We start from the raw sequence: 14,468 nt of genomic DNA, 5'->3' as shown, positions 1-14,468 counted from the left end.
TTGCCATATTACCTTAATAAATCCACACACACACACAAAGACTAGAATTTAAATCAGAGAAAATTTTATTTTAACTCTTTTTTTTTTAAATAATTTTTTTTTTGCCAAAAAAAATAGATATTTTTTATTTTCCAATTTTTTTTTTGAAAAATTTGCACATTTTTTAAAATAATATTTACATTAACATTTACACTTTACAAGTCTTCAAAGTGTGGGGTGGAGATACGAGGGGAGGAGGGGCAGGAAGGTTGGGCCACGTCGATAGGTGGGGAAACCCTACTTGTTTGGGGTGCAGTGGAAGGGGGGGTAAAACCAGTAGGCTGACCAGAGGGGGGTGGTGTTGGGGTAGGGGGAATACTTACTGGGGAAGGTAAGCTGGGCAAGGAAGAAAACATTGGGGAAGGAATTTGGTTTGGGGGCCAGGATGGGTATGGGGACTGGGTTGGGTGTTGGGACTGGGTTGGGTATTGTGACTGGGTTGGGTAGTGGGACTGGGTTGGGTAATGGGGCTGGCGTGGGGTTTGTGGCTGGGTTTGGTAATGGTGCTGGTGTGGGGATTGGGGCTCGGTTTGGTAATGGGTATGGTGTGGAAATGGGGCCTGGGGTGGGGCATGGTGTGGAAATGGGGCCTGGGGTGGGATTGTAGTGGATGTGTGGGTAGATTCGGGTTCATTAAGGGCCTTCATTAGAGCATTATGGCAGGTATTCATTACCCGCATCTGTTGCTGAAGAGAAAGCTTCTCCATGCTCCTGAGCATGGATTGAAAAAAAAGATTGGCCGGAGACTGACTTACATCTGAATGCCTATCCAAGCGACTGCTGGTTTCATGGCTGCTTTCACTGATGCGTGATTGCACCATGTTGAAACCAGCAGTCACTTGCTCTCCCAAAATCTTGAAAGAGCTTTGGAAGGATGCATTCAGATGTAAGAACTCAGGAGCATAGCTCTTTTCCTGACCCCTCTGTCGCTGCCGCCACGAACCTAATGGTGGTCTCGAGGTGGCAGGATCAGAGGGGTGGGGTAAAGGAAACGCTATCTGTTCAGCATCAGATGCGAGCAATGAAGGCTGCAATAATGCTCCACTGCTTGGGGCAGATGAGGTGGAGGGGACAGAGGGGTCAGAGGAGGGGTCAGTGGTGTGGGGCCTACCGACGTGGCCCTCAGTGGCGGACTCAGGAGGGATCGCTCCAGAGGGTGCAGAGGAAGATGCAGGTGCCCGGTGACTGGAGAAGGTGCTGTGAAAGAAAAAACAAAAGAAATTAATATATTGATATGAAAAAGCCCTGACTGAAACCAAACTAAGTTAGACAGGTTAACATGGTTATTAGTGGGCTGTAGAATACTTACACTCTACTCAGCATGGTTCGCCTCAGGAAGGAGAGGGCCGTGCCATATTTATACCTGCTCCTCTTCCTTCCTGCTGAGCCACTCGGGGCCTGCATCTCCTTGTTAAATTCCCTCTTAAAGCGATCCCTCAGTGACCGCCACCGCTTCCTAACCTTTCCACCTGTGAAGACAAGAATGAAAAGAAAAAAAAAAATTGGTAAATGCAATACATTACAGTCAGCTCAAAACATTACTGAAAAGTGAATACTTACATAGTTTGCTCTGCTGCTGTGGATGAAGGTCCTCCCACCTTGGAAAGATGTTACGACACACTTCGTCCCAGAGCCGACAGGTGACACCGGTATCGGCATGGCTGCGGTCAGCCATGTTCCACAGCGGCTCCCGCTCGCGAACCTCCTCGATGAGACTATCAATTTCGATGTCATCATCGAACTCCTCTGCGGGAGCACGCTGTGAAGCCTGTGCAAAAAAAGAAGAAGAAAAACAAACAAATTAGTACACTGAAACACTAAAGTACCAATAGAATCCCCCTCCAAAAAAAATACTCACTGATGGCCGACCGCGGCGACGATTACGCCGACTCTGGGAGCGGCTGGGAGGACCTTCACGATTTGCTGACTGGTCAGCAGCAGCAGCAGCAGGAGACTGAAATAAAGGAAACAAATTCTCTGTAATATAGGCATGTTTTCGGTGTTTAGTTATGTATGAAAATCTGTTTTGTGTATGGTGCAGTGTGATGTGTGAAGCAACTGTTTCACCACTACTTACACTTGGTTCCTCCTCCACTTGCATCTCTCCACCCGTCTCGCCCCCTTCTGACAGCTCCTCATCTGATTCAGCTTCCTGTTTAAACATAATTTATGCATGTAGTGATCAACAAAAACGTAAATTAAAAAACAAAAAAAAATAAAAAAAAAATTTTTGTGTTAACTTACCAATTCACGCTGTTGCTGTGGAGGAGGGCTGTCAGAAGAGGACATTGTTGATGTACAAAGGCCGGTGGTTGTGGTCCTGGTGGGATAGCCGGTGGCTGTGGTCCTGGTGGGATAGCCGGTGGCTGTGGTCCTGGTGGCTCTGTAAGTTAAAAGACACTTGCAATCTGCTCTACACATTGCAGTAGCAGATTTGGGGTCTTCAAAACTTACTTTTAAATAGAAAATGTGGTCCTGGTGGATAGCCGGTGGCTGTGGTCCTGGTGGGATAGCCGGTGGCTGTGGTCCTGGTGGGATAGCCGGTGGCTGTGGTCCTGGTGGGATAGCCGGTGGCTGTGGTCCTGGTGGCTCTGTAAGTTAAAAAGACACTTGCAATCTGCTCTACACATTGCAGTAGCAGATTTGGGGTCTTCAAAACTTACTTTTAAATAGAAAATGGTCCTGGTGGATAGTCGGTGGCTGTGGTCCTGTGTGATGGCCGGTGGCTGTGGTCCCTGGTGTACCTGTAAGTATAATGAATTTATATTTAGACCACCCCCTGAACTAGGTAATGTTTAACGATAACCACCCTGCTAAAATGATGTGATAAATGTTCATGAAGGTGAACACCCAAACCCAAAAACAGGTGCACCTAACCATTTCCATGTAAAAAAAAATAAATTGAAATGTGAACCCACCATGTAAAATATATTTAACACATTTTATTTTCAAAAATCACCTCCCACAAAAAACCTTTAAAGTATAACCTTTATTAAAAAATGAGATGTCAACCAACTCTGTATTGCATGTGTAACCATTGGTACATACACGTTTTAAATTTACCTTTCTGAAATGACACTACGGACTTTTTTTTTTAACAAACATTTTATTATTCTTTTTTTCAAATTTTTTTTTTCCTTCACGTCACAATTGGGAGCTGAAATGCTCTTTATTTTAAATACAAGTACGGTACATCAACTGCGAATGGTTTCAACAGAAAATCAACAGTTTTAAATAGAAAAAAAAAACACACACATTCAAACCACAAGCTCCAGACTAGACTTTGCAAAAATGCTTCCGATTAAAAAAAATAAAAATAAAAAAATAAATACCGTATATACTCGAGTATAAGCCGACCCGAGTATAAGCCGACCCCCCTAATTTTGCCACAAAAAACTGGGAAAACTTATTGACTCGAGTATAAGCCTAGGGTGGAAAATGCAGCAGGTACCGGTGAATTTCAAAATTAAAAATAGATACTCCATACCGTTCATTATGGCCCCATAGATGCTCCACATAAAGCTGTGCCACATATAATGCTCTGCACCGTTCATTATGGCCCCATAGATGCTCCACATAAAGCTGTGCCATATATACAATGCTCTGCACCGTTGCCCCATAGATACTCCACATAAAGCTGTGCCATATATACAATGCTCTGCACCGTTGCCCCATAGCTGTGCCATATATATAGTGCTCTGCACCGTTGCCCCATAGCTGTGCCATATATATAGTGCTCTGCACCGTTGCCCCATAGCTGTGCCATATATATAGTGCTCTGCACCGTTGCCCCATAGCTGTGCCATATAGTGCTCTGCACCGTTGTTGCCCCATAGCTGTGCCATATAGTGCTCTGCACCGTTGTTGCCCCATAGCTGTGCCATATAGTGCTCTGCACCGTTATTGCCCCATAGCTGTGCCATATAGTGCTCTGCACCGTTATTGCCCCATAGCTGTGCCATATAGTGCTCTGCACCGTTATTGCCCCATAGCTGTGCCATATAGTGCTCTGCACCGTTATTGCCCCATAGCTGTGCCATATAGTGCTCTGCACCGTTGCCCCATAGCTGTGCCATATTATGCTCTGCACCGTTATTGCCCCATAGCTGTGCCATATAGTGCTCTGCACCGTTATTGCCCCATAGCTGTGCCATATAGTGCTCTGCACCATTGCCCCATAGCTGTGCCATATAGTGCTCTGCACCGTTGCCCCATAGCTGTGCCATATAGTGCTCTGCACCGTTATTGCCCCATAGCTGTGCCACATAGTGCTCTGCACCATTGCCCCATAGATAGCTGTGCCATATAGTGCTCTGCACCGTTATTGCCCCATAGCTGTGCCATATAGTGCTCTGCACCGTTGCCCCATAGATACTCCACATAAATCTGTGCCATTGCTGCTGCTGCAATAAAATAATAAAACACATACTCACCTGTCTTGTTTGCAGCTCCTCGGCGTCCCGTCCCGGCGTCTCTCTGCACTGACTGATCAGGCAGAGGGCGGCGCGCACACTATATGCGTCATCGCGCCCTCTGACCTGCACAGTCAGTGCAGAGAGAGAGACGCCGGTTAGATGGAGCGACGCCCGGCGTGTGGAACGAGGACAGGTGAATATGTAATACTTACCTGCTCCCGGCGTCCCGCTCCTTCCCCCGGACAGCTGGTCTTCGGTGCCGCAGCCTCTTCCTCTATCAGCGGTCACCGGCACCGCTGATTAGAGAAATGAATTATGCGGCTCCGCCCCTATGGGAGGTGGAGCAGCCTATTCATTTCTCTAATGAGCGGTCCCACGTGACCGCTCCCACGTGACCGCTCAGGGGAAGAGGCTGCGGCACCCGGAGACCGTGGGACGGGCAGGGGGAGCGACAGGATCGCCGGGACTAGGTGAGTATGCCTCAGCGCCCTCTCCCCCTCACCCGCCGACCCCACCACCGATCATGACTCGAGTATAAGCCGAGAGGGGCACTTTCAGCCCAAAAATTTGGGCTGAAAATCTCGGCTTATACTCGAGTATATACGGTAAAAGAAAAAAAAAAAATACACACATTTAAACCACATGCTGCACAGACCACTATACTTAGTAAATACATCAGAAAAAGGCAAATAACCAATTAGGCATGGACAAATGCACATGCAATCAACAAGATGCACACAAACATGCCTGGTATGTGTCCACGTTCAGGATTGCATCAGGATTTGATAAGGATTTTCCATCAGTATTTGTAATCCAAAACCAGGAGTGTAACAATTAGAGGAAAAGTATAATAGAAACATATGCACCACTTCTGCATTTATCACCCACACAAATACTGATGAAAAATCCTGACCAAATCCTGGTGCAATCCTGAACGTGGACACATACCCTCCCACATGAACAGGCATAAGATTGGCAAAGGCATAATAAGGGGCAGGCACATGAAGACATACTTACAAAAGCACACAGCCATACAAAAATACACACACACACACACAAGCTTTATGCAAATACACATATGTACAACAAAGGCAGAAAGGTGGACCCAATCAGAAGACGCATACGCACACACATACATACACACACACACACACACACACACGTAAAAAAGGCTGACAATCCTCTGGCTGGAGCTGCATGTCTTCACAGTGGCTGGCATCAGGGTGGATCTGGACTCTAGCATGGCACTGGCTGGTGCAGGACGATGGCAGGCCTCTAGTTCTCTTCAGGTTTTAAGCTCTTGCTGTAGTCAGTACCTCATACACACACAAATGCACAGGCACACAGATGCACACAAAAATTGCAATACTCACACTGGCTCTATGGTGGCTGGAGTCTTGTGGCTGGCTTGCTGGAGTCTTGTGGCTGGCTCCTGTGGCTGGCTCCTGTGGCTGGCTCCTGTGGCTGGCTGGGGTCTTGTGGCTGGCAGTGTTCTCGCTTGGTCTTCTTGCTGGCATATGTGGGGTTGAAGGCCCAGGCCAGGTTTATATAGATTTGGGGGTGTCTGGCCAATTGGCAACAAAATCCTTCTTCTGAGCATGCTCAGTGTAAAAAAAACGTATTGCAGCGCTGCATTGCGTCGTACGACATGTCCCGACGCATCCGTCGCTCATAGGCTTCCATTGTAGCCAACGACGCATGCCGAAGGATGCGTCGCGACACTTTTTTTAGGCGGAGACAAAAAACGTTACAATCAACGTTTTTTGCCGACGACGTGTCGCCAAATTTCGACGCATACGTCATACGACGTATGCGACGTATGCCAATCCGTCGCAATACGTCGCCAATACAAGTCTATGGGGAAAAAACGCATCCTGCAAAAACTTTTGCTGGATGCGTTTTTTATGAAAAAAGACGATTTGCGACGTAATGCAGTTAACGCTAGTGTGAAAGTAGCCTAACAGAAAAGCTAAGTCTGGATACAAATTTCAGTTTATACTGTAAATATTCGAGTTTGTAAATGAAAATGCATAAAACTGCTATTTTGTGAACAGCCTATTATTCCTTTTCTTCATTTTCAGGTTAAAAATTGATGTTTTGTTCAGGTTGTCATTTGGAATTGAATGTGCAATGCTCCCACTGCCTTTGTGTATATGGAAATACTGTAAATGCTATTGTGAGGATTGAGCTTTTTCTCAGTTGTTTTAAGCACACGGCTATTATTTTGCATATACTGTAACTATATACAATTAATTTATTTTGCTACTAATATTTATATAGCATTTAAAAGAACAATTAATTATCTACAAATCTTTTGTGATTTGTTGTCGGATATGGAACATAATATGGAAGAAAGCTTTATCCTCTGTCTGAAACTATTAATGCACTGATTGCAGGGAACTGAGTACGGTACTTAAGGTCCCCACACACCACACGTTAGATTAAAGTCATCCAAATCTGCCAATATCGGCAGAGTCGGGCAATCTAATATGCAGAAGGCCTCTCAACATTACCCTAACAGATAATGTTGATGGTAACAGCTCTTTCATAGAGAATATGGGGGTACATGACCAAGCAGTCAAGTGCATGAGAAGTCAGGAGAGAGAGAACTGTTGGCTAAACTATAGTTTGGATATCAGTAAAGTTGAGCAAAAAGATTCCCAGGTCCCCAATCCAGCGGCCACCAGACCAGAGCACTGAAAACGTCTTACTACCTACCTGCAGTATTCCTGGCACCGCTTCTGATTTAGTAGGCTGCTTTGATATCACACATGGTTCACACCGCAACGTAATACCAGCTGAGGCTACGTTCACATTTGCGGTCAGCGCCGCAGCGTCGGGCGCCGCATGCGTCATGCGCCCCTATATTTAACATGGGGGCGCATGGACATGCGTTATGCTGCATTTTGCGCCGCATGGCCGCAAGCGTTGGACGCAAGAAACGCATCAAGTTGCATTTTTTTTGCGTCCAACTTTCGGCCAAAAACGACGCATGCGGCGCAAAACGCAGCGTTTTAGCGTGCGTTTTGCCGCGTTTTTGTTTGCGTTGTGCGCTGCGGCGCCGACGCTGCGGCGCACAACGCAAATGTGAACGTAGCCTTAGTAATCCAAAAGGGTCGTAAAGGATGTTACTGGTTGTGATAGGTTTAGAGTACTCTGTTTTGGCAGCCATGGACTACCAACATGGTCTATGGACCAGGATACTGTGAATCTTTTTGCTTAACTACCGCTGACAGCTTTACTATCAGTTTCCCACACAGATAAAGCTTATTTCTGATTGTGAGGAATGGGCCAATCTGTTATCAACTGTCAAGCAATTCCTAACAAACAGAGATTTGTAAAGTAGATATTCCCTTTAAGAAAACACATGTGGCCACAATCCAAAAATATATAATATTCTCCTATTCTCAGTTTTTCTTTAAAGGCAGGGGTTAAACTATAGTGTAGACAAGTAATGGAACTGGATGTGCCCAGATTGTGGAAATGCTGGAAATTAATCCTCAGTAAGTGAATAAATGATCTTGCTTATTGGAATGAGCGGCAATTTTTAAGTTAATGAATTATACTTCTATAATTACCATATATTTTCTCCTTTTTTAAACAAGTATCAGCCAAAAATGGCAAAATTTTAAACTGAATTGGGAATAGGGTTGATGGTGAATGGTTGAATGCTTAATCATTCTTGTGAGGGTTGAACAAAATCAATGCTTGTAAGTCAAGCAAAGAGGGAAGCAATGAGTTGATTTATTGGTTCAAAGCTTGTCCTATCTTCTCCGAAATTGATTATGCGCGCGGCGCTCAGAATAATAAGACCCTGCCTACCTCTGGGAGGAATTTCATGTTTAGAAATGTGCAGAGTGCGAGTAATAAGCAATCACTATTTTATTCCAAAAGAACATTTTTCTCTTGGAAATTAGGCTGTGGGATATGTTCTTGTCCTTTTTTATTTCAAATAAAGAGCAAAATGGAATTTTAAGGGAAAAAGTAAATATGCAAAATGTCTCGTCAGTGAAGATGAGGACTTGAACTCTAGTGTCACCTATTGGAGGTAGTTTGGGAAAAAGTGAAACAATGAAAAATGTAAAGCACAACAGTCTCATAAATGGCTATATAACGCATTCTAGTTCTAAAAATTGTAACTATGTCTTGAAAACATTTTCTTGGAAGCATTGTATTATTTTACTCTTAAGAATTCTGCCTCTAATAATGCAAGTAGAACTCAGTGGGGCATTCTTTTCTAATATCTGTGTACAGATGGGTAGTATTTATAGTTCTATATTGTAATGTAGCATGCATGATAATTATAGAAAAGCAAATACAAGAAAGACAGCAGCATTCTTGGACTCTCTCACATGAACACATATAAGCAGCACTTTTTAATCTTCGTTTATGCCTCTTTTATTAAAGGGGTTATCTGAGACTATTTTATTTTTAATTTTTTTCTCATGGGGCTGAGAACTGCCAGGCAGGTAGTTGCTAACCACCTACCTTTTCTGTGTGGTGCTGGCTCAGATAGGTCACAGACCAGTCCTACTGGGGATTCTGCGGCTCAATTTGACCTCAGGTCAATAGAACAGCTTTTCCTCTTCCGGGCTGCTCTGTCCACAGGGCGTTACTGACGATGTCATGCTGATAGACAGTAGGCTCTCTGCAGTAAGGCAGCGGGGAGTGTTATGACCTGGTGGTTAGGAGCACCCGAAGTGACCTGATGGTTAAAACAGAAAACCTGGGACGAGCTCTGAGGGAGTGGTAACTCTACTGACCGCAATCCCTAATCCTATCACACACACTAGAAATAGCCGTGGAGCGTACCTAACTCTCCCTAGACGCCTCTTAAGCACAGCCTAAGAGCTAACTACCCCTAAAGATAGAAATAATAGCCTACCTTGCCTCAGAGAAATTCCCCAAAGTAAAGGTAGCCCCCCACAAATATTAACTGTGAGTTAAGAGGGAAGTGACAAACACAGGAATGAAACAGATTTTAGCAAAGGAGGCCGAATGTTCTCTAGAAAGACAGAGGATAGGAAAGGGAACTATGCGGTCGGTATAAAAAACTACAAAAACCATGCAGAGTGTGCAAAAATACCTCCACACCGACTCAAGGTGTGGAGGTGCAGCTCTGCACCCCCAGAGCTTCCAGCTAGCAAGGAACTATCATAATAGCAGGCTGGACTGAAACATAACATGTACTGAAAAATATATTCAAAAAACCAATGAACAGCAAATGATTAGCAAGGACTTAGCTTATGCTGGAGTAGTCAGGTCATCTGAGAATTCCAAGAGAGATCTGAACCAGTACTGAGACATTGACAGCTGGCATGGACTAACGACCTGGGCAGAGTTAAATAGGGAAGCGAGCAGAAGCAATAAACGAGGGCAGCTGAGAAAGCCAACCTCAAAGATCAGCAGTTCCACTCAAAGCCACCAGAGGGTGTCCAAGGACAGAACTCACCAAAGTACCATTCACGACCACAGGAGGGAGCCCGAGAACGGAATTCACAACAGGGGAGCCAGCTGTCAATCAGCATGACATTGGCAGTAATGCCGCCATCAACAGAGCAGAGCAAAAGAGAATCAGCTTCTCTGTCGATGTGATGTCATACACACATCCAGCCTACAGGATACTATTACAAATTAACTTTTAATTAAATCAGCTTAAAAATCAAGCAGAGCAGCAAGAGCCCAAATCCAAACCTTACACCTACTTTCAAGATACTACAAACTACTAAAATGCATGCCTATCCTTTAGTAAGAATGCTAGCTAATGTATCTGACTAGTGAAGCATATGCTTCTACCTGTATGGACGTGACCCGGAGAACAGTCTGCACTTAAATTGGGTGAGATCCACGATGTTTCTTCCTTTTTCATTCATTTTATTGCACTGTGAGACTTTTCTTATTTTGTCATAGCATCACTAGTCATTTACGTTAGCTAGCATTGTATTATCTTGGTAGTAGGTGTTAGGTTTGGATTTGGGCTCTTGCTGCTCTGCTGGATTTTTAATCTATGGTTTAATTAAAAGTTAATTTTTATTAGTATCCTCTAGGCTGGATATGTTAGAAATACTGAGGAGGTGTCCAGTTAAAGACAGAAACAAGGGCCTTTATTACTTAACTCTGTTGATGTGATGTCACCAGAAGCAGCAGAATTGCTGGCAGGAGCGGTGTGTGCCCTGCATAATTTACATTGCCGTGGAAAGGTAGACAGCTGCATCATGGGAAACAATTTACTATTATGGCATGAAAATGTTAGGTGTTTTGAGGTGTGAGTTAAATTGTAAATTATTTTTGAACATTATAGGCATGCCTGCTTGAATTCAGTTGAATTATATGGTAGTGAACTATAAAAAATAAGAAATAAAAAAGTTAACAGTCTGTAGGAAGCACTGGAGTAACAGTGGAGATATATACAGAGCCTTACCTGTGTGCATAGTGTATAAAGTTACTATACAGGTCACCAGCAGCAGTAGAATAATCTTCTGCAGATGCTGTCCTAGTCTGCACAGCAAAGCAAACAAGGGAGAAACAGAAAACAAATAAAGGGGCTTTCCAAAAACTTATCATATTGATGACCTAGGAAATGCAATCAATATCAATGCGCTTAATGGCAGAAAGAAGAGAACTGGATGGCGGGCAGCGAGCAGTGGGGTGGCCGGAGAGGTGAGTGTGGATGTTTACTTGCTTGTCTTATACCTGTTTATGGTTCGTAACCTGGTGACTGCATGTATTATTCAAGCTGAATACTGCCTGTATATGCATATATTATTGCATTGCATATGCAATGGAACCTTGGCAATCTGCAGAAAAAAACATAGGCTATGTAATGCAAAAGGTATGATTAGATGGCAGTGTGCAAAACAACTCATTTTCACCTGTAATGATTCTACCATTGACAAACTGATGCTATGTCCACAAGGGCCTCCACATGGGATACCCAAAAAGAAGACAGAAATGGTCAATACTAGGCACACTGTGCACCCAAGATCAAATGTACAGTATATAGTAAAAAATGAAATTTAATTTGATGTCTTGACCTTTAATACTTTAAGATTTAACATATTTTTTAAATAATATAACTTTGAGAAATTACAAAACTGGCGTTTGTGAATGAGGATTTCTGTCTGCCTCTTGGATTTGTTAATTTTTAAGAGTTATTTCTGCACAAGTAGCTTCGCTCCAGCCTAGAATTATGACGTGTCTTATATATTGAAATGAACTAAAGATTCAGTGCTCTCCGCTGCTGTATTTAAGACTGAGGTAAGTGAAAGTTTCAGCATTTCTCAGTATCATATAACACTTTACTCTCAGGCACACAGACATATTGATTAAACACTTGGCAAGTGCACAAGAGGCTCACATGGCGAATTCAGTTAGATACCAGATATGAGGACATTGATAAGTATCATGGCTCTGCAACAGAAATCCATTGCAGAATTAGCTTAGTAACTGGCACATGCATTTCATTGTGATAAGAAGGTTAAAAGCAGATAAGTATAGGATTACAGTTTTCTTCTGCGGAATGCTTCAGCATTAAAAGAGAAGTTGTTTTGCAGAAAAGTGCAACTAGCGAACACGGCAGAAATTAGGAAACTCGTTTTCTCAAATTGTTTTTTATTCAAGTTTACGGATCTTCCAGATCTTCATTTGCTTTATATCAGAGATTGAAAATTCCTGATATAATTTTCTATTACTAGTGATTTACTTTAGAATTTGAGTTAGGCTACGTTCACATTTGCGGTCAGCGCCGCAGCGTCGGGCGCCGCAGCGGCGCCGCATGCGTCATGCGCCCCTATATTTAACATGGGGGCGCATGGACATGCGTTGTGCTGCGTTTTGCGCCGCATGGCCGCAAGCGTTGGACGCAAGAAACGCTTCAAGTTGCATTTTTTTTGCGTCCAACTTTCGGCCAAAAAGGACGCATGCGGCGCAAAACGCAGCGTTTTAGCGTGCGTTTTGCCGCGTTTTTGTTTGCGTTGTGCGCTGCGGCGCCGACGCTGCGGCGCACAACGCAAATGTGAACGTAGCCTTAACCCAGCATTCTCTTTTCTGGACTCATCAGATTTTGTTGGGGTCAGGACCAACTGGGTTGGCATACACACATGACTATTTTATACACCTATTTATGAAAGCACATATTTAATTCAGGTAAAGAAAAGTTTGGATTTTTTTATTTAAAAAAAAAAATCTTTGGAGATCTGTTTTTGTCAACATACGTGTTAGAAAAAAATAGACCACATGCATGTGCAGCGCCCCAGAGTCCTGGTCGTTGCAGTACTGATGCTCCGCCACTAAGGGGGGCTATGGTACGTCTGATGGCACTGAAGGAGTTCACCTGACCAGGTATCACAGACACCAATACACTTCACAGTCTGGCCTCCAGGGGGAGCTAAGGGTGCTATGTATTAGGCCACTCACAATCTGGTAAAACTGGGGGTTAGATAGGAAGTTAGACAGAAAGCTGACTGGGTTGGAACCAGGCAACATCCTGTGGCAGAGGGTGTTGCAGGGGAAGATTCAGGGGGGTCCCTGTCAGGGGTGGGATCCTGACAGAGGCCTAGTGAACAGGAAAGAACGTTATGGGACCGCGCCTGCACTTCATCGCGGCGGTACCCCAAGAAAGGACAAGAAGCGAGGTTTATTGTGCTGAGTGAGAAACGAGATCAACGCAACAAGGAGAAACACCAGTAGGAGTCGTGCTGTAAGACCGAGGCAACATCCTACTGAGGCGCGTAGCCGGTGGCCAGAAACGCCGAGGAAGTATTGAGCTCCAGGCCTTACTTCAAACCTACGGCAGGACAGTCAGTTATAGGCGGGCTGTCTCACTCAAATCACCTAAGAAGACATATGGGGCAACAGTTGGAGAGGGGCGACACTAGGGTCCCGGAAGAGCTCCGAGCCTACCCGTCATACAGGTGCGTCCTAGCCATATCATCTGGGGGGACGAAGAAGAACATCAGAATCGAGTTGTGAGGGAACTTCAGAAACAGACACAACAGTTGTGGGGACTATCCCGTAAGCACAGCAGGGGAGGACCACAACACACAAGCGCTAGAAGGTAGGCACAGATTTCCACCTGCAAAGGGAACCCTGGAGGTGCCATCGGACCGGCCGGACTCACGCAGCCCGGTTAACCGTATTCCGGACTGAGGATCCTGAAGCCTTCAGTAAAGAGGTAAAGAGACTGCAACCTGGTGTCCTCGTTATTTACTGCGACCTGCACCACACCACAACCTCGTCACATTCTCAACTTTCACTGGACGCCCCTCAGCAGGGTCACGGACCGGGCCCAGCCACCGTGACAACCCCAGAACCGAGACGTAGAGGCCCGGTACCGGGTGCCCCTCGGCCCTGCGACAGTGGAGGCGCTCCACATAGAAAAAAAGAGGCGTAAAAAACTGAAAATATATATATATATTTGTAATTTAAATAATGTTAAAATTCAGCTTTGTTTCCCGAGTACCAGTTCCCTAGGTCATAATGATGCTCGACCATAGCGATGCCCTGCGACATGACAATAGTGTTCAATGCTGTCCAGTGTTGCTGGGGTATCCAAATTCAGGACAGAACAGTGCACTGAAGGTGCTTGGCCACACTAAGGGTGACCTTAGCACCCTAATTAACATAGAGGAGTACATTTTTTGCAATCCAGAGGGACAGCTTATTACAGTAATAGTATGATATTTATAGGGGCGAAGTCTGCTATATAACTATATGTTTAATGCAAATTGTGTTTTGCAGGAGACAGACTGCCTTAAATTGTATTATATTATTTAGTAGTTTAGTTGTTATTTTTTGGCAATATTATAGACTATTAAACTGTTAGATTTTTTTTTACCAAGGTTAAAAAGAATGTCTGGCATTGTTTCTGCATAGGGAGGTGAATGATTCAGATAAGGTCATGTCTGCCCATACCTGCCAGGATGTGCCGAATCATCACATCCTGACAGGTACGTACAGATGCAATGTCATTAGTGATGGTTACCTGCCGATGCACAAGTAAGCAGTTTTAAACGG

Source organism: Ranitomeya variabilis, chromosome 1 (genome assembly GCF_051348905.1).
Source record: "Ranitomeya variabilis isolate aRanVar5 chromosome 1, aRanVar5.hap1, whole genome shotgun sequence".
Taxonomy (NCBI): domain Eukaryota; kingdom Metazoa; phylum Chordata; class Amphibia; order Anura; family Dendrobatidae; genus Ranitomeya; species Ranitomeya variabilis.
This window is presented reverse-complemented; position numbering follows the sequence as displayed.